General features: G+C 36.6%; 1 protein-coding gene across 36 annotated transcripts in view; it reads left to right on the forward strand.

Moving 5' to 3' along the window:
- The window catches only part of SORBS2 (sorbin and SH3 domain containing 2), a 205,273-nt gene that overhangs the window by 47,879 nt on the left and 132,310 nt on the right, over positions 1-25,084 (forward strand). For 2 of the 36 annotated variants that reach the window (XM_039330687.1, XM_039330695.1), the window contains exon 3: positions 7,315-7,484. The exons of 32 other annotated variants lie outside the window; for them this stretch is intronic. The gene's annotated coding sequence lies outside the window, so the exon portion shown is untranslated. Of the gene's footprint in view, positions 1-7,314; positions 7,485-18,388; positions 18,452-25,084 lie in introns of all 36 variants that reach the window. 2 more of the 36 variants (XM_039330688.1, XM_039330696.1) reach the window with 1 other exon arrangement.

The raw sequence follows: 25,084 nt of genomic DNA on the forward strand, positions 1-25,084 counted from the left end.
GAGTGAGGTACTGCCTATACCCATGGTGGTGAACCTATGGCACATGTGCCACAGGTGGTACGCAGAGCCCCCTCTGTGGGCACGCATGCCGTCGCCCCAATCCTAGGCCTTCAGCTGAGTTTTATAAAACCTTTTCGCTTTAGGCCTCCACCACCAATCAATTTCAACTTTTTCAGGAAAAAAAAAGATCTCGCAAAGTTGGAATTGATTGATTGAACTTTTTAGTCCCACCCAGTCTGCCGTTACCACCGAAGCCATGCCCACCCAATGGGCCATGCCCACCTGGCACCCAACAATACATAAGTGGGTTTTGGGTTGCAGTTTGGGCACTCGGTCTCTAAAAGGTTCGCCATCACTGGCCTATACTGCACCTGTGCACTTGGTTTTTCCTGCCTAAATACAGAAACTTACTTTTTTCAACATTGAATTTCATTTTATTAGATAATGCCCAATGTTCAAGTCAAAATCCTTCTGTATCTTAAGCCTATCTTCTGGAGTGTTGGCTATTCCTGCCAGCTTGGTGTCATCTGCAAATTTCCCATCTATCACCTCATCCAAATCATTGATGATGTTGAAAAGTACTGGGCCTAAAACAGAGCCTTGGAGTATCCCACTGCATACTTCCCTCAATGTATTACAGTTCCATTGAGGACTACATGTTGAGTGTGTTTGGTTAGTCAGTTACGAATCCATCTGGTGGTGATGCTGCCTAAACCACATTTTTCTATCTTATCTACTAGTAGGTTGTGATCTACTTTATCAAATACCTTATTGAAGTCCAAGTAAATGATATCCACAGCATTCCTCTGGTCCACTAATTTTGTCACCTGGTCAAAGAATGCAATAAGATTTGTCTGGCATGATCTGTTTTTGACAAACCCATGTTAGCTTTTGGTAATGACTTTGTTTGCCTCTAGGTGTTCACTGATTCAGTGCTTGATTATCTTTTCCAGAATATTCCCAGGTCTGTACTTTCATGGATGTATTTTTTTTTTCCTTTTTTGAAGATGGGAACTACATCAACTCTTTTCCAGTCCTCTAGTAGTTCCCCGATGCTCCAGGATCTTTGAAAGATATAGTTCAGAGATCATGTCTGCCAATTCCTTCAGAACCTTGGGGTGTAATTCTCTACTCCTGGTGGTTTGAACTCGTTTAGGGTGGACAGGTGCTCACTTATCATTTTCTTGTCTATTTTAACATGTGTTTCTAATCTGTTTTTTACAGTACTGTTTTTGATAGGGTGAACTGCTTTTTCCCTTTGTGTAAAGATGGATGCAAAAAATGAGTTAATTAGTTCTACTTTCTTCCTATTGCCTTTTTGCCACTTTCTCCCACTAATGGACCAATTGTTTCTTTGACTTTTTTCTTGTTTTTTACATGTTGAAAGAAGCTTTTTTTTGTTATTTTTCACTTTTGTTGCAAGCTTTAATTCATTTTGAGACTTCGCTTTCCTCACGTCATCTTTGCAGGTTTGGGATATTTGCTGATATTCTGCCTTAGTTATGTGCCCATCTTTCCACTTTTTATACTTGTCCTTTTTGTCTTTTAATTTATAAGAGAGTTCTTTATGCAACCATGCTGGTTTATTTTGAGAGCTGTTATTTTTCTTCTTCAGTGATATTGTGCTAGACTGGGCTTTTATAATCTCACTTTTCAAAATTTCCCAAGCTTCCTAGTTGTTTTCTCCTTGAGGACTGTCATCCATGGAATCCTTCCCAAGCTCTCTCTAAGTTTATTGAAATTAGCTCTCTTAACATAGTTTAACTATGTTCTGTTGCTTGTGCTTGCATAATGTTGAATTCTAATATTGCATGATCACTTCCCCCCAAAGTTTCTTCTCTGTTAATGAGAATTAAGTCCAATATGGCTGGTCCCCTAGTTCCCTTTTCTACTTTTGGGGAGACAAAGTTGTCTGCTAAATTTATCAGGAATCTGTTTGATCTTTCACTTGGTGCAGAGTTTGTCTCCCTGTTGATGTCAGCGTAGTTAAAGTCCCCCATTACTATTGTGGTGTGCTTCCTACATATCTTAATTAACTGAGTAGCAAAAAGTTCATCTATTTCCTCTGTTTGGTTGGGTTGGTATACACCTATGGCTATGTCATTCCCCCCCCCCGCCTTTTGTATTGACCCAAATGCATTCAAGACAGTTTTCATCATTGTTGTGCTCTATTTCTGTAGAGATGTAGTTAGTTCTTATATATAGTGCAAGTCCACCTCCTCTTTTATTTAGTCTGTTTCTTTTAAATAATTTAAATCCCTCTAGCTAAGCGGTTCTCAACCTGTGGGTCGTGACCCCATTTGGGGTCGAACGACCATTTCACGGGGTTCACCAAACAACACAGTCCGCCATTTTTCCCCCTTTTCCTTAGCTGTGCTACTCCCTTTTATTTTATTGGCTTTTGAAAGCCAATAGAATAGACTCTCTTGAATAGAGTCTAATTCTATTGGCTTTCAAAAGCCAATAGGAATTGTCCAGGCTGTCTCTGCCCTGCTGAGCCCGCCAAAAGTCCCATTCTGCAAACGGTGCTGCACGTTGTCTGCAGTGAAGACGAGCTGTCTGGAAGTTTCCACCCCTCCCTGCTGAGCAACTACTAAAAATGTAAGTAAAAGAGGGCCAGGGGTGGGAGGTGGGAGGCCGGCAGGCCCAGGGAGGGTTGCTGGCACGCGTGGTGGCCCAGCCGGTGGTCGGCCTGATCCGTCTCTGCCGCTTGACAGCTACGCCTCGGCCGGCACAGGGGGCGACACCACACATGCGCAGTGCTCCCGGGCAGGGAAAGTCCTCAACTTACGACCGGTTGAGTAGTCGTCGACTTATGACTGGTTGGGTAGTCCTCGACTTATGACCGGTTGGGGGTCGCAGCATTAAAAAGATTGAGAACCACTGCTCTAGCTGTATGTGCCATTTGTGGGTTTTATCCCACCAAAGTTCTGTAATGACAACAATATCATATCTACCTTCATTTACTTGAATTTCTAATTCACCCTGTTTATTGCTCATACTCTGTGTGTTGGTGTATAGATATTTGAGTCCTTTTTGACTGACCTTGTATTTACTTTCTACATAACCTGTGTGGTGCCTGAGTTCCCTTACTTCCTTACCACCTGTTTGATTAGTCTTGGTATGGTGCTCACTCTTATAAGCTTGATTTTGCTTGAAAGCAAGGTTGATATTCTTACCCGCACAAACATCTATTTACATGCATTGATAACCCTATTAGTTTTAGATTGCTGGGACAGAAATGTTCTATATCAATCAACTTACTGTCCCCATTTTTTAGTTTAAATATTTCTCCAGAAAGTCTGTGAAAGTAATGTTAAGTGTCTTTAATGGATGCAGACCATCTATTTTGTACAGTTTTTTGTTGGATCAGCTGCAGACATTGTGACTAATATAACCAAAGCCTTCTCCTTTATACCACTCCTTTAGCCACACATTGAACTCTGCTATATGCTTGCCTTTTCCATTTTGTTCTTTATATATTGGTAAAACCTCTAAAAAATTAAGCCTAAAGCCTATCCTACGAAGTGCCTGCCCCAAGCTCTGGAAATCATTCTGCACAGAATGTACAGCTTTTTGGGACAGATCATTCATGCCAAGATGTACAACAGCATCAATGTCACAGTCCTTGCTGGCATTATTGACTATCTTAAAAATACGCTTCTTGTCCCTGCTGGCAGTAGCACCTGGAAGACACCTGACCTCTTTCAAAACCTCCATATCCTTTCCTAAATGTACATCCCTTATAATTGACTCACCAACCAGAAAGTGGCCTGTCTTTTGGATGCCTTGTTCTTCTTGCATGACTGGTGTGTAATACCTGATTCATACTTTCCCCTATCCAAAGCAGGTTCTTTGTCTTGGACCACAATCTCCTGCTTATTTGAATTATCATCATCACAACTACCTTGACTTGCCACCTTACTATCCCTATTAAGGTCAGCAAGGGCATTGTATCTGTTATTCAGGGACACAGTGAAAGCTTTGTGTTTATGGTTCACAGCTCTCACCCTGCCAGATCCCATGGTTATCCATACTGCCCTTCTCCTGCAGGATCTTTGTGATAGAGGGGGTTATAGTCTGGCAGTTCAATAGAGAGAATGGCTGAGTTGGACACCCATGCAGCAGATTTTACATGTGACTGCTTTGTAGTGCAATTTAAAAAGAAAAAACCCAGTCCTCTCTGTTAGCTAGTGAAGATACTTGATAGAGGGCTGCTTTCCTTTAAAGCAGTCTTTTTTCCTAGTTTTTGTTGTTATCAGATAAAACATATGCACTTTTGACATTTTTTTTTCAAATTTCAAACAATCATTATATATATATTTCATATTCTATATTATCGTAATATTTAACCACGTTGATTATTTTAGTAAGACTATTTTGGTAGTTCCACTTCCTATCTAATGTATTAATTTATGAATACATTCAGTAGGACTTCTTTCAGTATTAATCTTTATAGAATTTCATGTCCAGCTCCACCAATCTTATGGTGAAATGCAATGTGAAGAATGCCCTTAGGTTGGGGTAACTTTCCTCTTCTATTTAGTAGTCTTTCATGCCTTTGTGGCATATCTCCCTGGCTGGTTTTCTGTTTGTTAACAACAGAGTTTTTAAAGGGATCTTATTGTCTTTTACGTCCCATCCTCTTGTGCTTTAAATTCAGATTTATAGTCTGCATTACTCATTTTCTGAGTTTGGAAGTACAGTAAACTCAAAAATATACATTGATTTCTATTCTATTTAATACTCCATTTTAAGAAGTACTTTTTTTCCTTTCTGAAATTAAATGAGATTATGCTAGGCTTTCCAATCCCATAGATGTTGATATTGCAATATAACCATTGTTTGTGACCTTCTGGAGAATGTGTACATTTCATACCAGTTCTGGGCTCTTATCAAGATTAACTCAAGGGTTAGCTCTACAGAATCATAGACTGAGAGAGAAAAAAGCATGTTCATTAAATCTAATTATCAAATATCTACTAATCTCAAATAGCTAAATCTAGTATGTTTGTAGAGCTGAGAACGTGTGAGGGTAATATGCTGAAGAAGAAACAAATGAAGCATCCTTGATTGAATAAATCTCTAAAGATATTGTTCTATTCTGTTGGAATATCTTTTTAGTTAAGCTGAAATTTTCTATATTTAGCTTGTTATTTCTCCCCCATTCTTTCACTTTAGAGCAGGGGTGTCAAACTCAATTTCATTGAGGGCTGCATTAGCATTGTGGTTGCCCTTGGGGGGCCAAGTGGGTGCAGCCTACTAGGTGGACGTGGCTGGGGTGGGTGTGGCCTACTGGGTGGGCGTGGCCATATTGACGTCGCTCAAGTCAGGGGTGCCTGTGAGGGCCTTGGCAGGACTGGCACAGATATGAGGATCTCCGGCAGAGGGGGATGGGACCAGGGCAAGTGCCAGAAAATGTTCCACTGTTGGAGCCTCACCGTCCCTCTCAGATCATGCAGGGGGACCTGGATGGTGGTGCAGGCTGCCCGGAGCCCTGGACAGCAGATGTCAAATGTCCAGCCCAGCCCTCGAGCTCTCACGGCACCTCACCCATCCCCACTTCCCCAAGGGAGCGCCCAGCTGCACTTACTTCCTTCTTAAGGCTGCTGCTGCTGTGCTCACTGTCCTTAGCCAGGTTGCTCATGGTGGGTGCAGAAGGGCAAAGTGAGTGGATCAGAGGGAGGCCCACTCCCTCTCCCTGTGAGGAAATACAGCTTTGTAAGCAAAGCATCCTTAGCAATAGGATGGGGGACCCCTAGGATAGGCCAGGAGGAGGGGGCAAGGGGATGGCGAAAGGGCAGCAGGGCAGAACTAAGACAGGACTTCTCTCAGACCCTCCCTCCCTCCCTCCCTTCCTCTCATTCCAGATAGATATGCGAAGTAGGCAAGGGCCATTTGATGGCCACTTCTGGGCAATGGTGCATTTCTTCATTCCTCACGAAGGGTGACACCTCACCAGTGCATGCCCAGAGGGCGGGGCTGACATGGTGGGGGCCGGTTCCTCACTGTTTTCAGGATGGCCTTGTGGACCTAAGACTGAATGCGTTCCAGAATGGATGGCCACCACAAAATTGTACATTGGCTCCCAGCCGGCCGGGGCTGGGGCAAGGCAGTGGGGGCCATTCCCTCGTTGTTTCCAGGATGGCTCCGTGGGCTACATGAAACCACTTCATGGGCCGGATTCACCCAGCGGGCCTTGTGTTTGACATTAGAGCAAAGTTTATTTGCAGAGTGATGAATGTTTTGGGTGCATGATTTTTTTCATACAAGATATATGAACATTAAAGAGAAGGAGGTTCTAGACTACAGAATTTCCTTCTTCAACAAGTAATTTTGTTTCACAAAATACTAATTAGCTTGATATCAATGGAAGAGTTAAATTGATTTGGAATCCTTTAAGACAGTGTTCTCCACTGAGGCCCCATTAAATATATAGATCATACCCAGCTTGCACTACAAAGATACTAAACTAGAAATGTTGCTCTAGGATTATTAATTTTCAGAAAAGATGATTTTGTCCAGCAACAGTACTTGAAATTAATTGTCATCAGAAATTAGTTTTGCAGAAAGGTGAGCAAAACATTTGCAATAATGAAAGGAGAAGTAAAGAATCCACGATAAAAAAAATCCTACAAATAATTTATTCTTGATTGGGATTCTCAGATAATATTTTCTACATATGCGCTAAGCTCTTCAAACATTACAGGCCAGTTAAGACTCAAGGACATGTTTAGTTCAAGTCCTTGTTGCATCTTATGAATTTCCCTTCAAATTGAGCAGAATAGTTTATTCCCATGTTGATGCAAGAAATGCATGAAAAATGTGGGTCAAGTTCTAAAATAGTAGTTAAGATAGTCAATTTTAAAAGCATTGGGAAAATTAATAAATGTGATCCCATTCCAGTGTATATATTACATGCATAATTACCCTAGCTCTTAGTCCACTCCAAATATAATGGATGCTTCCCCCAGCTATCAAGAGGTTATTCATCCCTATTTGGTCTCAGTGGGATGCAGTACAAATTAATAATCATCTTGAGTGCCCTTTTTGACCACATTTTTCTGACAACATGGTTACTACATTTTTTTTCTCACAGCATGGTTACTGTCTAATCATATTTTAATGTTATAGTATCTGAATATCTTCACTCTTGATTGTCATCAGTTTTATTGTCATCAATTATATTATCACCATCAATTAGTTGTTATAGATGCTGTCTAGGATTCTGTTCAATTGGAATGTTGTTTTAAAGTGAAAGCAAATATTGGAGGGAAAGGTCGGGATAATCCGTTTTTCCCTACCAATCTGTAGGTGCTGCAATATCCAGCCAGCATAGCTGAACCATTCTGGAAGGGACTCAGTTGGAAAGAGTTGTAGATATCTAAATACAGGAAGAACATATCATATCAACTTAAGGTCTTCCAGATATGAGAAACTAGGGGAGAGAAAAATATTGCTAGACAGCATGGATACTTTTTAAGGTATGTGCTGAATCACAAATTTATCTTTTGCTATACTCTTATGCATGGTGCCAGATCTACAGTATGTGACAATAGCTTTAATTATAAGCAAGCTGGTTTGCTCTTGGTTCAACTAGCATCAGGATCCACAAAAAGGAAGCACAATGTTATCTGAGGTGCCATGAGAAGTAGGATTTGCTTCCTGATCTAACTAGGCTCCAAATAGTGGAGATTTCAAAGGAATGGCAGACATCACATTTCTGATAATAATCCAAGAGTAATTTGATGCATGGAAGATTGTCACTAGTTTCTTTCTTTGGCTGGCTCTCTAGAAATATAAATCAGTTCTGACACCTGATGTAGTTTCTTCTAGGCCTAGCTGTGTGATACTGTGACTCATTTAACGATATTCAATAAAAAGCAGCTGGCAGCCAGAACTGAATGTTAAATATATAATCTGCAATCCAGACAAGATAGTATAGACAGATGAAAAAGAAACAAAATGTGTTTGATGTGCTTCCTGATAAAATAAAGAATATTGATCTCTTAGGCATGGCATTTTAAGATTGCGGTTTCAGATCAATATTATTGAGCATATAAAGCATTACCAGATCTAAAGAGGAGAAAAGAAGAGAATTAAGACTTGGTACTTAGCATCATGAACAAGTTTGCATGTAAAATTAGTCTCAAAGGGAGTTGACTTCCATGAATTATTATTTTCCCAGTAAAGTGGTACCTATTTATCTACTCACACGTGCATGCTTTTGAACTGCTAGATAGGCAAGAATTGGGGCAAGTAATGGGAGCTCACCCCATCACATGCACTCATGTCTCGCACCCACGTTGTCAGCTTTCCAGCTGACAAACTCAGCATCTTTAACTGCTGAGCCATCACACCCCTGCAATGTAGTTTTAATTTAATTTTATTTAATTATAATTTTATGTAATTTTTATTCTCATTTATTTTAATGGGGAAAAAGAAACCTATAATTCACATTCAGAATTTCAGGGTGCATTTGGCACCTTACTCCTGCAGCAGTCTACTTAAAACAGTGGTTCTCAACCTGTGGGTCAGGACCCCATTTGGGGTCGAACGACCATTTCACGGGGGTCGCCAAACAACCCCTTTTCCTTAGCTGTGCTATTCCCTTTTATTCTATTGGCTTTTGAAAGCCAATAGAATAGACTCTCTTGAATAGAGTCTAATTCTATTGACTTTCAAAAGCCAATAGGAATTGTCCAGGCTGTCTCTGCCCTGCTGAGCCCACCAAAAGTCCCATTCTGCAAACGGTGCTGCACCAGTTGAGTAGTCCTCGACTTACGGCCGGTTGAGTAGTCCTCGACTTATGACCAGTTGGGGGTCACGGCATTAAAAAGGTTGAGAACCACTGACTTAAAAGTTGATTATACCTCTCTGATTAATTTATTGGGATCATATGCTTCAAACCATTTGTCTATTGCGTTCATATCCAACAGTTCTCCTTATTTTAAAAAAAATAGTATAAAGGCTTTTTATCAATTATGAGGAAAGTGTGTTTTATGCTAATTTCTAGATTTTTTTTTTCTTGCATTCAGTCATGTCTAATTCTCAGCGATTGCCTGTAATTTTCTTGGCAAGGTTTTTCAGAAGTGAATTATTGTTGCCTCCTTCCTAGGGCTGAGTGAAAGTGGCTGACCCAGGGTAATCCAGTTTACCGAAAGCAAGACTAGAACTCACAGTCTCTCAGTTTCTAGCCTGATGACCTAACCACTATACCAAACTGGTTTTAATTTCTAGATAAAAATATTTAATCCTTACATTATCTTTTTAAAGGGAAGCTAGGGAAGAACCAGGATTTTCACAGGGAGATAAAAAAGTAGAGATGGCGGCCAATATTAACATGTTTTTAAAAAAGTTGAGGAATTGATTGCGGCTTCATTTTTTTAACACACACACACACACACACACACACACAGCCTCCACCAACACACGAACATACACACACTGTACAATACCCCACTGGGCTCAGCTGAAGTCAGCCATTTTTTGTTCTTCCTGTATTTGAACTGTGGCATTCTAGCTGGTTATTCTTATTAGGTGACTAACAGTGTCAGCCAATGTCATGTTTTTATGTCTAGTAATTTCAAATAATTATGAGGTGCAATTAAAAAGATATTGAGTTTCTTTTTTCCCACTTCATCACATTTTTTTTTCTTTTATGTTATTTTAGATTGTTAAGTGTGAGGAAAAGCACTCATTTTTATTTCTCATAAGATGTGTTATTCATTTTTAAAGCTGAAGAACAAGCTATAGAAGCTACAAATAAAACTCCTGCAAATATTGCCTACTTTTTCCAACTAGCGCTCTTTTCAGGACAATGAAACTGACTTCAGAACAAATCCATACAATACAGAACAATGGGTTTTTTGAAACTTTAGCAAAAATCTCATCCTGATAAATGCTTTGTACACTTTTACTATATTAAGGTACAACGGTGGGTAATGTACATTTAATCAACGTTATGTAACTTACTTGAGGGACACCATCATAGGACCACCGTACAAGCCATATTTTGGAATTTTATTCTCATGAAAACTGCAGGAGTTGCTGTAAATGATGGAGATAATCATTTTATTTATTGATGTAGCAACACAGAAGGCAATGGCTTTTCAAAAGCTTCTTTTTTGACTGCATTACTTTACAAATGTTTTGTATAATTTATGGAGCACATCATAGCCAGTGAGGTCTAGTTGTAGTTAGAGTTCAAATTCTCTATCAAATTTAAATTCTCATAGAATCAGGAAGTTGACTGTATGGTTAGTTGCTGTCTCTCATCCTAACTTAAAAATATAAAAAATAGGTATAAAACGGGGATGGTATTAATTGAGAAAATTGTGCATGCTGCCATGAGCTTCTGAACATGTAACAGTATGTGGGAACAACTGTTGTGTAAATGGTATCTCAACCCACAGAAAGAAAAGAGAAGCCATTCATCTCAGAAGAGACTCTCCCTAGTTTTCTGAAAAGTAAAGGTAAAGGAGGGGGAAATGCTTTCATATTTGCACAATTGTTACTGTAACATTACAGTTAATTTAGTGTTAGTATTCATGGTTTGTGCTTCTTGTTCAGACTACCTTGAAGAGCTGACAAGAGAGAATTGAGTATATAAGTGAAATGAATAAATTAATATGAAGAGCAAGGACAAATGAACAGCCTTCCCTAATAAAATGCATTGATATCTGGCTCCCAGGACATGTAGTTAGTGCCATAGAATTTGGATTCTGAACAGAGCAAATTCAAAATATCAACGCAGATAGCTGTAGCAACTTCACACAATAAAACTGTTTCCACACTGAGTTGGGGCAGCTGAAACTGAAAATAAATAAGGACTACAGTGTTAAATGATGTGAACAAACCCCATACAATTTCTAGTTGTACATTTTAACTGGATAGCTGTGTCTTTCCCAGGAGCTGCTAGTGAGCATGATTCATATGTTTTTGATACAGTTGGATAAATATATGTTTTCCTATTCCAATTATAGTTAATTTGTGATCTATATTACTATTAATCATAAATCCAAATTCAAAATAAAGCTCTTGTGCTTTGCGGAACAGTATCTTGCTTAATCTTGAAGAAATAATAAGAGATAGGAATCAAATTTCAATTGCTGAAGAAACTTCCCTTTTTTTCAAAGCAATAAAAAATCAAAAGCATTTTAAAATTATAGGGATAAAAATATTAGCCAGGGCAAGAAGTGTTTGTGTTTTTTCTCTGTGTTAGCTGATGAGGAATACAAACTTTTTAGATCACTAATTTCAACATTTATACTGAGAACGACATGCTATAAAATAGTAATAAAAACACATTTTTGAAATATCTAAGTAATGGTGACCGGATTTGAGTTATCTATTTCTTCATTTTGTATGATTTTTCAGAGCAATTTGTTATGCAATTTAGGCATTTCAGAGTATTTGCATCCTGCCCTGTCTCTTCTACAAAATAACTTGTAGAAATACCAATACAGTGGTAGAATGCAATCAATGCAAAGTGCAAATTGTTATTTAAAAGATATATTATTACAACTAAAATGTTAAAACAAATAATACTTGAAAGTTCTGATAAGCAAATATGTTTTGAACCTTCTACATTTGGAAAAGGAAGGTTTTCCATTAATTCAAGCATAACTTGTTCCATAACATGAGCTGAGCCTTGGAGAAAACAAACTAACCTTAGATTCCTGGTTGAGCTTCCAAAAAGCATTTAGTTCCAAGTATGGGGAGTTCTGGATCTTAGTTTTACAATTCTGTAAGGAGTCATGTATACCTTTATTGTGAGCAATCTAATTTATGCTCAGAAAATAGCTAGCAATTTGTGAAATTGTTTCAACATAAGGATTATGTTCCGGAGATACCACTTGTACAGCCATTTTATCAACTGAAACCAATTTCAAGGGCTATCTTATAAAGTGCACATTACAGTAATCTAACTGGAGATTTTCAATTTTGAGTTATTCAAAGCCACACTTCTTTTCTCCACTAGGGACAGAGTTTGAAGATTTAATATCAAAACTGGTAAAGGCCTTCTTGCCACTGATAGTATATGATGGTTCAGCACCAAAGCTGGATTCAAGAGGTCTGCAACACCAAGTTTCTTTATTCTTAAGGTTTCTTTCTGATTCTGAAGTAAGAAATAACTTAATATTGTCCACATTATTTCATGCTAAATAAATGTTCTCAGGGATCCAAAATATCAGAAAATGAGAAATATAATAATATCATCACCCTATTGACGACAATTACTGCCAAACCTATAAATGATCTTTCTTAGAATCATTTGACCATGATTGCTAAAAACAGATGGCACAATTTCCATTAAACAGAGAAATGAATGTGTATGTAAACCTCCACAATTTTATTACAGCTCATCTTGCCAGCTGACTATTTTGTCCTTGCTTGCATTAATATTTAACTCATTCGTCCTTGAATTAGTTTAGCAGCATTGATTCATAACAAATACATTACTACAAAACTAAAAATGCCTTGAAATGACTCCTTACTGAAAAATAATTATTTAAAAAGATTAGTTTGGTTGACATATTATAATAAACCATTTTAGTTTAATCCCATGGTTTGTTGAATAAACATTGTTGGCTAAGTTCATGGAATGTGCATCAACATAAACCACGGCTTGGCAGATTGCAATAGTCATGCAGCCCCCATGATCCAGTTGAGTGGTTCTTAGAAACTCTTTTGATCATGACTGCTAAAAACAGATGGCACAATTTTACATCATTTTATCTATTTATCTAATAGAGGAAAAAAACTATTTGTAAATTTTAATAGAGCCAGTTGAATGTAGTGATTACGGTACCAGGCTAGAGATTAGAGACTATGAGTTCTGTCTTAGTCCTGAAGCAAGGTGGGTGATCTTGAGCCAGTCACTCTCTCTCAGCCCTAGGAAGCAGGCACTGGTGCACCACTTCCAAAAAACCTTGACAAGAGAATTGTAGGAATTTGTTCAGGGAGCCAACAGGGTAAAAAACTGACTTGAAGGCACCCAAAATAAAACCAAACCCTTTAATCAGGATATATCATAGTTTTCAAAATTTATGAAAGAATCTTACCTGCTGTGAATTCATCCAATGTATAAACTCTGTTTTATAAATCACAGTTTTTATTCATACAATTACGTCAAAGCAAAACCTACAAATCATATTAGAACTGATTGTGAGATCTATATGCTGTAATATATAATAAAAACATTTTTAAAAATAACTACACTCTAGATTTTAGAAAAGCATACTTGGACCATTAAGCACCTTTAAGCCTAATATAACCATTAAGTTTTGGTGATATTAAAATCAGAGAATTCAATGTATATTTAGCAAGTCTGTTCAGATTATTCTGGATCCATTTCTCAAGCAGATGCTTGAAGCCTGAGCATAGATAGGCCACTTTCTGTTGCCAGTTGTCCAGGCAAACATTCTTCTGGATGAGCATCAGAGGCTGAAAAAAACCTTTGTATGAACTAAAGTTACTGCATCAAGTGGTAAAGTCATTTTAAGGAGCTAAGAAAAACTTAGCTTCCAAGTAAACTGCCTTGTGAATTATTTCCATATATTTCTTTGCAAAGTTGGGAAATGATAGTAAATAAACTGGACAGATAGGATCAAAGCAAAAAGCAGAATGTCCTCAAAGGAGCTATAAGTTGTTACTATGCACAGTCCAAATGGCATAGTTGTCAAGAATTTATATCAAGTTGTTGTTAGTTGCGAAGTCGTGTCCGACCCATCGCGACCCCCATGGACAACATTCCTCCAGGTCTTCCTGTCCTCTACTATCTTCTAGAGTCTATTTAAGTTCATACCTACTTCTTCAGTGACTCCATCCAGCCACCTCATTCTCTGTCGTCCCATTCTTCTATTGCCCTCAATCTTTCCCAGCATTAGGCTCTTCTCCAGTGAGTCCTTCCTTCTCATTAGGTGGCCAAAGTATTTGAGTTTCAACTTCAGGATCTGGCCTTCTAAAGAGCAGTCGGGGTTGATCTCTTCTAGGACTGACTGGTTTGAATGCCTTGCAGTCCAAGGGACTCACAGGAGTCTTCTTCAGCACCATAGTTTAAAGGCCTCAATTCTTTGACACTCAGCCTTTCTTATGGTCCAGATTTTACAGCCATACACTGCAACTGGGAAAACCATGGCCTAGCCACCTATTTCTTAACCTTTCCCTTTGAGACCAACAGCAATTCTTAGTGCTTTATTTGATTGGCCACACCTCAGATTTCTTTCTCTCTCTCATAGGGGATTTAACAAACAATAATGGTGTGGTGGATGACGGATAAATCTTAGCAGTGTATTGATTTATGCAACTCTGATGCTATCATACGAAATTGTTACAAATTGGAGAAATTTGGAATCATATCCAAATCCAAAGTAAACTGATGTAGCAATACTAAAGTATAGGAAGATGCTTCTGCTTTTCATGCTTTCTAAATTATTCTACCTTGTGAAATATTTTCCTACTTTGTAAATGAAAGAATGCATAATAATGACAACATAATGCTGAGATGTTCTTAGATAATACAGCAGTGCTCCGCAGAAACATACAGGTCTCTGTGTGACTAAAAGGGAAATAGAATCTTTAGCTGGGCTAAATATGGCTGTAATAAGAGACTCTTGAAGCTGTACAGTTTGAAAGAGAAAAAGTGTTCATTACTCACAGACTTAATCCATAAGAACAAACTACTACCATCTAACTCACATTTTATAAAAAAAAATGTGCAACTTAAAAGGAATGTTTAATAATAGGCATTTAACAAGTTTGATAGTATCTGTTTTCTCACTAGACCAACTGCCTGTGGAGCAATTGGAATTTATACTAATACCTCTAATTTAGATCCAAGTCTTCTGCCTGGCTCAGGACAATCTGGGACCATACAAGATTTAACTATAATTTGCTGACAAAGCCACAATGAGGTCGATTCATATTATATTTTACCAAAATCAAACACACTCTCTTCTGACTTAGCCCAATACATGATTCCACTGTTTTTTTATTTATGTCCTCGGTGCTAAATAAAAAAAAATGAAAGGATTATTTTGGGAGTTTTGTGCAAATAAATCTAAAATATATTTATAGCACCTAGACATGAAATATTTGTTCTAAATTCCAGGGAAGAGTATGGGAAATATTTCTTGTATGTATGAGATTTTATAAACCCTGCAAGTAGGATATCTTGTTAATTTAGCTTACTTGCCTTCATGATAAATCTAAGCCACAGGAGAAAAATATCATGAGAAACCACAAGGTTTATCTGACTCACAGGTATTTTTACTGATGATGAGGCCAAAAAGCAAATCTTTATTTCATCCATTTATCAAAGTGTTGCTATTTTTCCAAACGAAGTGCTAATGCAGACAGTCTATGATACTCAAGGATGTGCAAAGACAAAGTGGAAAATTGTGTAAAAATAAAGGGTTTGCAAAACAGTAATGTGGAAAACTAGTTTGTTCCAGTCTGATGTGAAATAGTTTAATAGTGTGTGCTAGATGTATGCTAAATTATTCATAGTCTTTGGCATATAATTTGGCTCGGCATCTATGAATGATTGAAAGATTGAATTAATTATTTGCGTGTACATAATCAGACAGTAGAGAAATAATCTAGGTGATGATGGTGGTGATGATGATGATGACGACAACAACACTAGTGATGTTCCCTAGTTTGGCAATGAAACATCTGCAAGAAAACCACCAAGATCATAGAAAATGAAGGACCCCCACAGTCTAGTTTTTTCTCTGTCTGCCATGATTTCCAACTTATTTTCTTTCTATGTACCCTGAGCTTTCTCAGTGAACATTAAAAATGTTTATGTTAATAAGATCTTCAATAATACTTCCTTAAGAATTGTACCTAGATGCCACCCTTTACAATAGTATCAAACCCAGCATGCATTTAATCTTGTCAAATGATGAAGGATTCTGAAGAATAAATTAAAGAGCAGTAGTGTGACTTCTTTTAATAATCTTGTTTTAATGCAAAGCCCAGGATAAAAAAATAATTATAATTATTCTTGAGAAGCTCTGGATAGAACCCAAAGAACATTTAGAACAAAATCATTTCAAAAAGTTACACAAAAGACATTATTTTGTTACTCAATAATATATCATGTATCAGAAGATCATCTATTTTTTACCATATGTAGTGACCAAATTAAAATATATTCCTTGGCATATTCAGCATGTTCATGATTACTCTTTTATGCAAGTAGCCTAAAATCAAAGCAGTACAATAGCAGTAGAATAATGTCTGATTGTTTTATCTAAAGGATTGAATCAAAAAATGACTAGTCACATAGTCTGTTGTTCTTGTTCTTATTGTGTCAGTATGATCAGAAGGTTCTCCGTGAGTGTTTACCATTTAGATTTATCAACACAGAAGATTTTGGCCATGATTTTTTTTTTCATTAGGACTGCTTTTGTGAAAAGTAGCTGTTGTTCTCTGAGAATTTAATATTAAACTTCTAATATGTTAGAAGTTTTTTAAAGGCTAAAATCTGGTGCTATTGGGACTAGAATTTTCTTTTTCTAGCAATGAAGAAACCGCTTGCAGCCATAGGAAAGACCTTCAGTGCTGCTGTTTTTCTAAAGCATAGCTTATTTAGGTTTACCATCTTAAGAGAATAAGTTATTGTTTCTATGAGTGTATGTGTGAACCTGTGCACACTCTTGTGTTCTTTTTATAACCTGTATTTAAAGAAACACCATATTGCCCAGTGTGAAATTCTACTTTAACTTGGCACAGTGAGAAATACTGAGTGAGATTAAAACAGCAAGGAAAAGAAAAGAATGTTCTTATGAAGAGAAATAAAGAATTCTTACTGAATGGCCTTTTGTTGTATTAATACAACTGTGCTTTTTAGGTCATACAGGGCTATTACTGTGTTTTTCCCACTGTGCCCTTACCCAGGTCCTGACAGAAGGAAAATAGAATATAGAGCATAGCATTTGATAATCTAGGTTATTTCCAACCTCATCCTGTCTAAGTAATTTAGAGATGGGCTGTAACATTTGAATGACCACTAGTTAGTAGCAAGGCGATATAGAAAATGCATAACTCTTTCTTGCCATTTAGTGGTCTTCTGGATTGTTGTAATACAGATGTGCTAATGTTTCTGCTGTATAATCATTATATACAGCAGAAAGATTAGCACATCTGTATTACAAAAATCCAGAAGACCACTAATGTTCATCTTTAGGTCAATTTCATCTTTATCCAGAAGACCACTGATGTTCATCTTTAGGTCAATTTCTCTATTTTCACAAAAGGCTACAAAAGATCTACCCTATCTTTTCCCACCTGATTGCCCTCCAATTTTCTTGGACTATCACTCTTGTCATTTCTGCTGGCTGTACTAGTGGCAGAATGGCTTAGCCTTATACACCAAGCCTACTGGTAGCATATGCAATGTTGAAACAATTATCCAGTACTTACTTGGGCAACATTCTTAAACTAACATGGAATTAATAATAAGGCTATCATTTAGCTCTACGGGTATATTTGAAATGATTTGCTCTGACTTTATTATGTCTCTTTCCTTTCATTAGGACTACCATATCTGAACTTGGAAAATACAGATGGCTACCTAAATGATAAGAAAATAACCCTAATGTTATAACTCTAGTTTGCTGCATGTTGCAACATAACTCTCACTTTTTAAAAGAGTGTTTACTTGGAGAAGCTTCATTTCATTTTTGACCATGTAAACAATTTTCTCCCAAGGCTTTTTATGATCAAGTGTAGTAGTAAGATTTTTCCTGAGGCAATATGCATAAATAAACTTTCTTACCAAATGATTTAAAATTTGCTTCTTAAAATGCCCATAGCGTTTACTTTTTAAATCTGAATTAAATGAAAGTTGGAGCTAAAATGAAACCTATAAGAATCTCTGTAGCAAATTTCAAGTAGCAAAAAGGAAAAGATGGCAAAGAATAATAGAATTCCTTAATGAATATATTAGAATTGTTTGTCAGGAATAGAGACAGAATGAAGGATAAAGCTCATTCATCTTTCCTACAAAATAAATATGGTGCTTAAGTCAGGTATTGTATCTGTAAAAGACATGGGCAGTTTCTAAATAAAAATAAATAAATAAACCACAAAACATCTTGCAACTCCTATGCATAGCTCATTTAGAGAAGTTGAAATGTAGGGGAAGTTGGAAACAGTGATGTAAATAAGTAGTATAATTCTTTTCATAAGACTCCTAAGGAGCTGAGATAGACAAAAGGTATATTCTGTTCACAAGATTCATTCTGACTTCAGGACGGTCACTAAAGGCAATACACTCTTCATTTTGAATAGCAAAAAATGCCAAAAGATAATGTTTTTAAATAATATTTTTAGCCGTTTTGATGGAGGTGAGTTTCTTTCTTTTTTTTTGTAGACACTGATATCTCAAACTACTTATCAGAGATAAAGCTCTGGATCCAGGGAAGTTCTACCAGGAGTGAGTTATAACATTCAAATTTGTTCTGGTTTTGGATGCTAGGAGGAAGAATTTTCTTTATTCGTATTTAAGTTTCAATAAAGACAGATTCCTGCTCACTTGTTATAGGATACGATCGTCCATCCTAGCACAGGCTACCATTGTATTCTTTTAAAAGTGAACATGATTAAGTACAAAGACAACTCCTTTTGTGGTCAGGATTTTGGGTTTCCACATTCCAGAGCATGGTCAAAAATGCAACTGATTTTCTATTTGCAGGATAAAAAGCTCTCTAGCAGAAAATAGGTAAGAGTTTTCATAATAGCCCTGCCTGAAAGTGTGGGGAGATAACACCAACTCTATTGAGCTATTTGAAATATTTGTGCACTTATCACATAGATAATTAATAGAGTTTTTATTCAAAGGCAATTCACACAAATTATCTCATTAAATTAAATCTACCTATCAAGACATTATACATTTAATCCATTCCACAAGGTATTATTGCATCCTGAGAGCAGGAGCAAATGGTTTGGTATGGAGATTAAGGTTCTGAACTAGAAAATGGGAGAGTGTGGACCCTTAGGCACAAAAGCCTTTTGGATGACTTTCAGCCAGTCACTTTCTGTAAGTTCTACCATCTCACAGGGTGAGGAAAGTAGGAAGGAGCATAATATATGCCCCCTTGAATTGTACAAAATAAAGGCAAGATATAAATCTAATGAATAAGCAGCCAGTTCTTTATTTCCATTTAGTAGACTGGATATGCAAGGCTAATCTGTTCCATTGAAGGAGGACATCATTAAGAAGGCTCACCCCCAGGATTCCTAAAGATGTCTTAGCTAGTTCTCTCTTCCTGATTGTACTGAGCAGGCAGATTCAATCCAGAGAAGGATCTTGAATTGCACTCTGAAACTAACTGGCAGCAGTGCGATTCCCAAAATAACAGTGTTACAGGGCAGGTTTCAAAATGCCCATAATTATAAAGTCTGCATTCTATACCAGCTGAAACTTCCAAATAGTTTTCAAGGATAACCCTACAAAGGGCAAATTGCAGTGATATAGTTTGGGGTGGTGATGGCATACGTGGCAAAATTTCCAGTCCTGAAATGGCTGAGTAATATACAAGATGTAACTGTGTGAAGGCTGTCCTGACCTGTCCTGGCAGTCTCTTCCAGCAAAAGAATAGTCAGAAGAACCTTCCAATTGTGATCCAACTGAGTCTGAAAAAAATATGTGTGCCAGTTATTAAATTATAATGAAAATGCAAGCCAATAGCCTGAAATTTGACACTTCACTTTTTATCATTTTATATAAGTCTCCCTTATATAAAGTCAGCATGTCAGTTTATCTATTTTCTTTTAAATATTAAATGCATACAAATAAGAAATTTTTTAATTTTTAAAACTTACTTTAAATGCTTTCCATTTATCTAAACTGTGGGTGATATTAATTTTGTGAATGATACAAGGTCTGCAGTATGCCACACTGGCTGAGATTCCAGTAATTGTCTTCTAGCACACGGATCCCCAACCCCCGGTCCATGGATCAGCAACAGCCGCGGCATACCAGCAACTGGGCCACGCAAACAAGTGAAGCCCCATCCGCTGGATGCAGGCAGTACATGAAACCATGCCCCCTCTGGTCTGCGGAAAAATCTTTCTCCACAGAACCAGTCCCTGGTGCCCAAAAGGTGGGGACCTCTGTTCTAGCAGATCTAGAGGTAAGGTTACCCAATCTGGAGTGAAGGAATCTGGGAAACTACTAGATGGCAAGAATGTAGAATTTGTTATACCTCTTTAATGCCATTTATTGGTTTGTTTATTTATTTATTTATTTAGCATATGGCATATCATACATGGATTTGCAATATATATGACCTCATCTAGTTTAATAAAACACAGTAAAATATAAATGTTAAAAAGATCTATATTCAAATACCGATGTAACCAGTGGTGGGATTCAAATATGTGAACAACTGGTTCTCTGGGGGGATACCATTCCCAGAAGTCCATTCAGGGCCTGGGCAACAAAAAATTAGCTACCGGTTCTGCGAAAGTGGTGCGAACTGGCTGAATCCTGTGCTGCCGATTTAAACTTGACCTTGTGTTTAGTATTGAAAATCAATTGGATTTTATTAGTTGCTGTTGTCATCAGTGGAATGGTATTTCTAATTAATGTGAGGGCTATTGAAGTTGCCTGCATAGATTGTTGGGTTTGGCTTGATTTTCAGCACATGTTGTTAGAGATGGTTTATACAGTAGATGTTCACTATTTTCACCTGGTTTGGAAACTACTTCATATATAGTGATCATTTAGTGATCGTCCATCTTGAATGCCAGAACTAGTAGCCCTAACTTGTCAGGATCAACATATGAAGCTTTTCAAGGCCTGCAACTAAACATGATCAATCATTCAAAGCTTGGCCCTCAGGCTGGTCTTAAATATCTAAGAACAGACATTAGTAATAAAACACCCATGCATTGTCAAAAAGTATATATTCTAAAACTGCTATAAACAGGATTAGTGAATATAATAAAACTGACAATGTACCAGCAGGATGTGTTTTGACTTATGATCTTTATAAAGTCATGAAACACTTGCATACGTTGATACTGAATTATGTATTCTTAAATAGTTATCTTTGAGAGCATCAGTGCTCTAATAATATGCAGCATTGTCCAGATGAGACTACATGCTTCAAGTGGAAATGAGTCCAGGAAACAGGCTGGATTGTAAATTTACGAGCTGCTTTGATACTGTCACATTTTAAACTGAGGACGAGTTTAAATTTTAGTCTTTTAAACCTCATACACATCTATAATATTTATATAACAAGATATATATAAATGAGACCTACTTTAGCTTGGCTAATGTTTATGGGAATGTATTAGGTTGAATTTCTTAGCTACACCTTTTAGACTTCTATATCTGTCTCTTATGGAAAAGTTAGTGTCTCAAGATTAGCAAAGTCTACTTGCTAACAAATTTTGATCTTCTCACATCTTTCCACGTTTTTATCGTGGTTCTTTTACAGTTTTGCAAAATATGTGATGTACTGAATATAGATTATACTATGGCCTACCAAAAGCTTGATAATCTGTTTTTGTTTTAGTCTCATTGAGCACAAAAATCTATGTGGATTTTTGAGCCCTTGCAGACAACAATAAATATTTAGCTTTTTTACTTTGTTGAGTCACGCATTGCATGTCTTGGAGCATAATCCCTAAATATATCCTCCATCATATTTTTGACAGATAGAGTACATTGTGGACTGAATAGCAAATGTAATTATGCACAGAACATGGTACCATACATGTATATATAAATTATACACATATTGTCTGCTTGATTATTCACTGGTTTAGAAAATTGACAAAACCAATTCTCATTGTTCCTTCTGTGTTCTCCTCTATTTTACTATAATAGTAGTCTTGTCAACATTTGTCTCCATGACCAAAAGATGACAAAATAGTGTTCATCTGAACCAAGCCAAATTCAACTGGAGTTTTATAAAACTGACTCACTATTAATTTTTCAAACAGCTAAATACATAGAGATAATGTATCAAATATTATTTGTTAGCTATTGTCAGATGAAACTTCATCTCAAATGAAAAATATATTTTGATTATCCTTCCTCTTTTTTTCTTCAGATATGACATGTTTTAAACCAAACAAACAACTTGTAAATAAACTAGATAAGTATCTTTATACTAGCCCTCTCTAATATCCAAGACACAATACTTAGTGGCTTCACACTGAGGGCCCAGTTACCCTTTGAGATTCTTTTTAAAAGTTGTTTGCTGAGAAATTGGGTGGATGATATCTCCAAATTTCTCCAGAGAAAAGGAAAAAAATCAGTTTCTCAGGGACAAAACTTAACTACTTAGTAATGATTAATACTCTGTTCCAAAGCCAATAGGGCAGATTCTCTTCTGTGTCTTTGCTTGTCATTTAATTGTAGCATGTAAACCATAAAAGGGGCAAACTCTTCAAAGGATTATTATAGAGTGAAAGAGGGGACATTCTCAGATGTACCTTGGTTTTGAAACTGAATTATTTTATTTATACATTCATTGAATGTTGATCTTGACCAACTCAAACTGAATGCCATTACCACCTTTGAAAGAATTCCTGAAACAGTTTCTGTTTTATAAAATTAAACAAGAATTGGTAAAGAAATTTCTCTGTTAATCACTACCTGAAGAAGCACAGTAACTTTTACATTACCTTTTACTCCAATTAGTCAGTATGTGTGAAGCCAAGTAGAAATAAGTCCAACTTAGAATGGAGAGTTGAAAAAGCCTATTAAGTATTGAGAGAAGAAAAACAAAAACAAAAGAAAAAATGCCAAAGGATCAAGAGAGAATAAAAATGAAAGACTAAAGACATATGAGGGGGTTAATATATACTTGACAATAAAAGAAAGATTAGGGAAGTCTTGAAGGCTGTAGCCAAACATTGGAACAGGTAGCGATACAGCATTGATTCAACTTCAAGCAGCAATAGTTACATAACCTTTATAGCTCATTGACTGGAATTTAACCCAAGAATTTTGCTAGCTATTAGTCCTTAATATATGTAGCTCATCATATATCCATCTGTGAACATAAGCAGATATTTTTAATCTAGTGCTGCAAAATCTACATAAAGCACTAGATTGGGGAAAATGCATTTAGAACAATACGATCTATTGTATTTTCTGTATTAAAATAAGACCCTTCCATAAACATTGCTAAGAGAGAGGAGGATAGTCAAAACTATGCCTTAAAATAATCAAGATATTCCTTATGAGTTAAAAACTTACCTTGACCTATTAGAGTCTTTTGGGAAAGTTAGCTAAATATATGGATTTTTAAAAAATATTTCAGGAACTACTTGGACATTTGATGTTTGGAACATATTCGCCTTTTTCTTGTAGTAAGTGAAATCACTCTAAAATATATTTATTTTTGTTATCCTTTTTTAGCCTCTTGTTTAATACTGTTAGGATTGCAATTCTCCACACATTATAAAAAAGATGGTTCCTTATTTTGAGAAATTCAAAACCTAGGATAGTTACAGTAGTGTGTTTCTCTTCTGAAACACAGACACTATACTGAATTTTGACAAGATTATTTTTAGCTAGATTTATCCCAGAAATTTCTGGCAAGCATAACTATTTAAATACTAAATATTTGGGCTGTATTTTTGTACTTTGAAGATATTGAGACTATGACTTTGATTTCAATAACACGTGTCTTATTTTAATAAGTAACCCAATACATACTGAGGCAAGATGCATCAGGAAGAACAGATTTTTCATAAGTTTTTAAAGAGGTAAAATGAACATACTTTTAATGCATATATTTATTTATGTATTTATTGAAAGTCATCAGTCACTGCTTTTATTTAAAAATTGTGAAGGACTTTATAGGTTAAAACAGCACCTTGGATTAAGGCCAGGAATGAACAGGGAGTTAGCAAATTGGCAAGATGTGTTCATATTGGCCAGTTCCATTTAGACTAAACACTACAGAATGAGAACACTATCTGAAGTTGATGAAACAAAACTCTGTAATCTGTAAGGAGAAAATAGCAGAAAAATGACAAAGGAGGCTGGCCAAGGATAAGAGAGGAAATGCTATATCCCACAGCTTGAAGTTTGAAACCTCCAAGAGACACGTCTCTGATCACATCCACTACTCATCATCTGACTTTGTTTCCAAGGTAATGGGTGGTGAGGATGTATCTATCTTAGGGCTGTTAGATGCTGCCAGAGTAGGAGAGCAACATGATACTGATACACTTAAGGATATCTCAAGACAACTTGACTCAGGGAATCAGATGAAGGCAATATCTTGGAGTCAAGGAAGAAAATTGGCATTGATAGATCATGACTGAATCATGGTTAACTGCACATAGGGATGTGGCCTTTGTCAATTTCCAGTAACCACACCTGAGGCACAGTGAAAAATATAAGATCATCTCTTACAAACTTATTAGTAGCAGACTTCTGAAAACATCACAAGACTGTTTTCAAAAGAGATGTGTCTTTTGCATGAGTCATCCAAATAAACACTATGAAACCAAATAGTTACTAAACATACTGCGCTAAGAGACGACTGACTGCTGTGGATGACTGTAAAGCATTTCAGGTTTCTCCTGCTGCTCTGCTTATCAAAGTGAAAACAAAAGATTCCCTCAGCTTCCTCCCTGCTTTTATTTTAGAAACACTACAGGAAAAAGTTTCTGAAATTTGAAATATTTTGCGAGAGAGACAGTAATAATGTAAATAAATGTGATAGTTTTCTTCTGATACCTAGATTTTGATGGGTGAGTAGTTAGGTGCTATATAGGTGTTGATGAGTGAGCTTAGTTAGGTGCTATATAAGGCATGGAGATATTTCTAATTTCACTATTTTCTTCTGTCTGTTTAGAAAAAGGCTTTTATAGATTCTTAGTTGACTTTTTTGCTTCATAAAAACACCAGTTATTTGATAGTTCATATTTCTAAGTCCTCATTTATAGCTACCTCCATGAATCGAATGTTTATTTGTCTGAATACAGCAAAATCGACTATACAAATTTATTTTAGTATAAGCAACACCTTAGGGTTTGTTTCAATCACAAGTCCAAAAGGTTGATGATGGAATTATCAAAATATAATGGT

Source organism: Crotalus tigris, unplaced genomic scaffold (genome assembly GCF_016545835.1).
Source record: "Crotalus tigris isolate CLP2741 ecotype Arizona unplaced genomic scaffold, ASM1654583v1 scf7180000024432.2438137, whole genome shotgun sequence".
In the NCBI taxonomy this organism is placed as follows: Eukaryota; Metazoa; Chordata; class Lepidosauria; order Squamata; family Viperidae; genus Crotalus; species Crotalus tigris.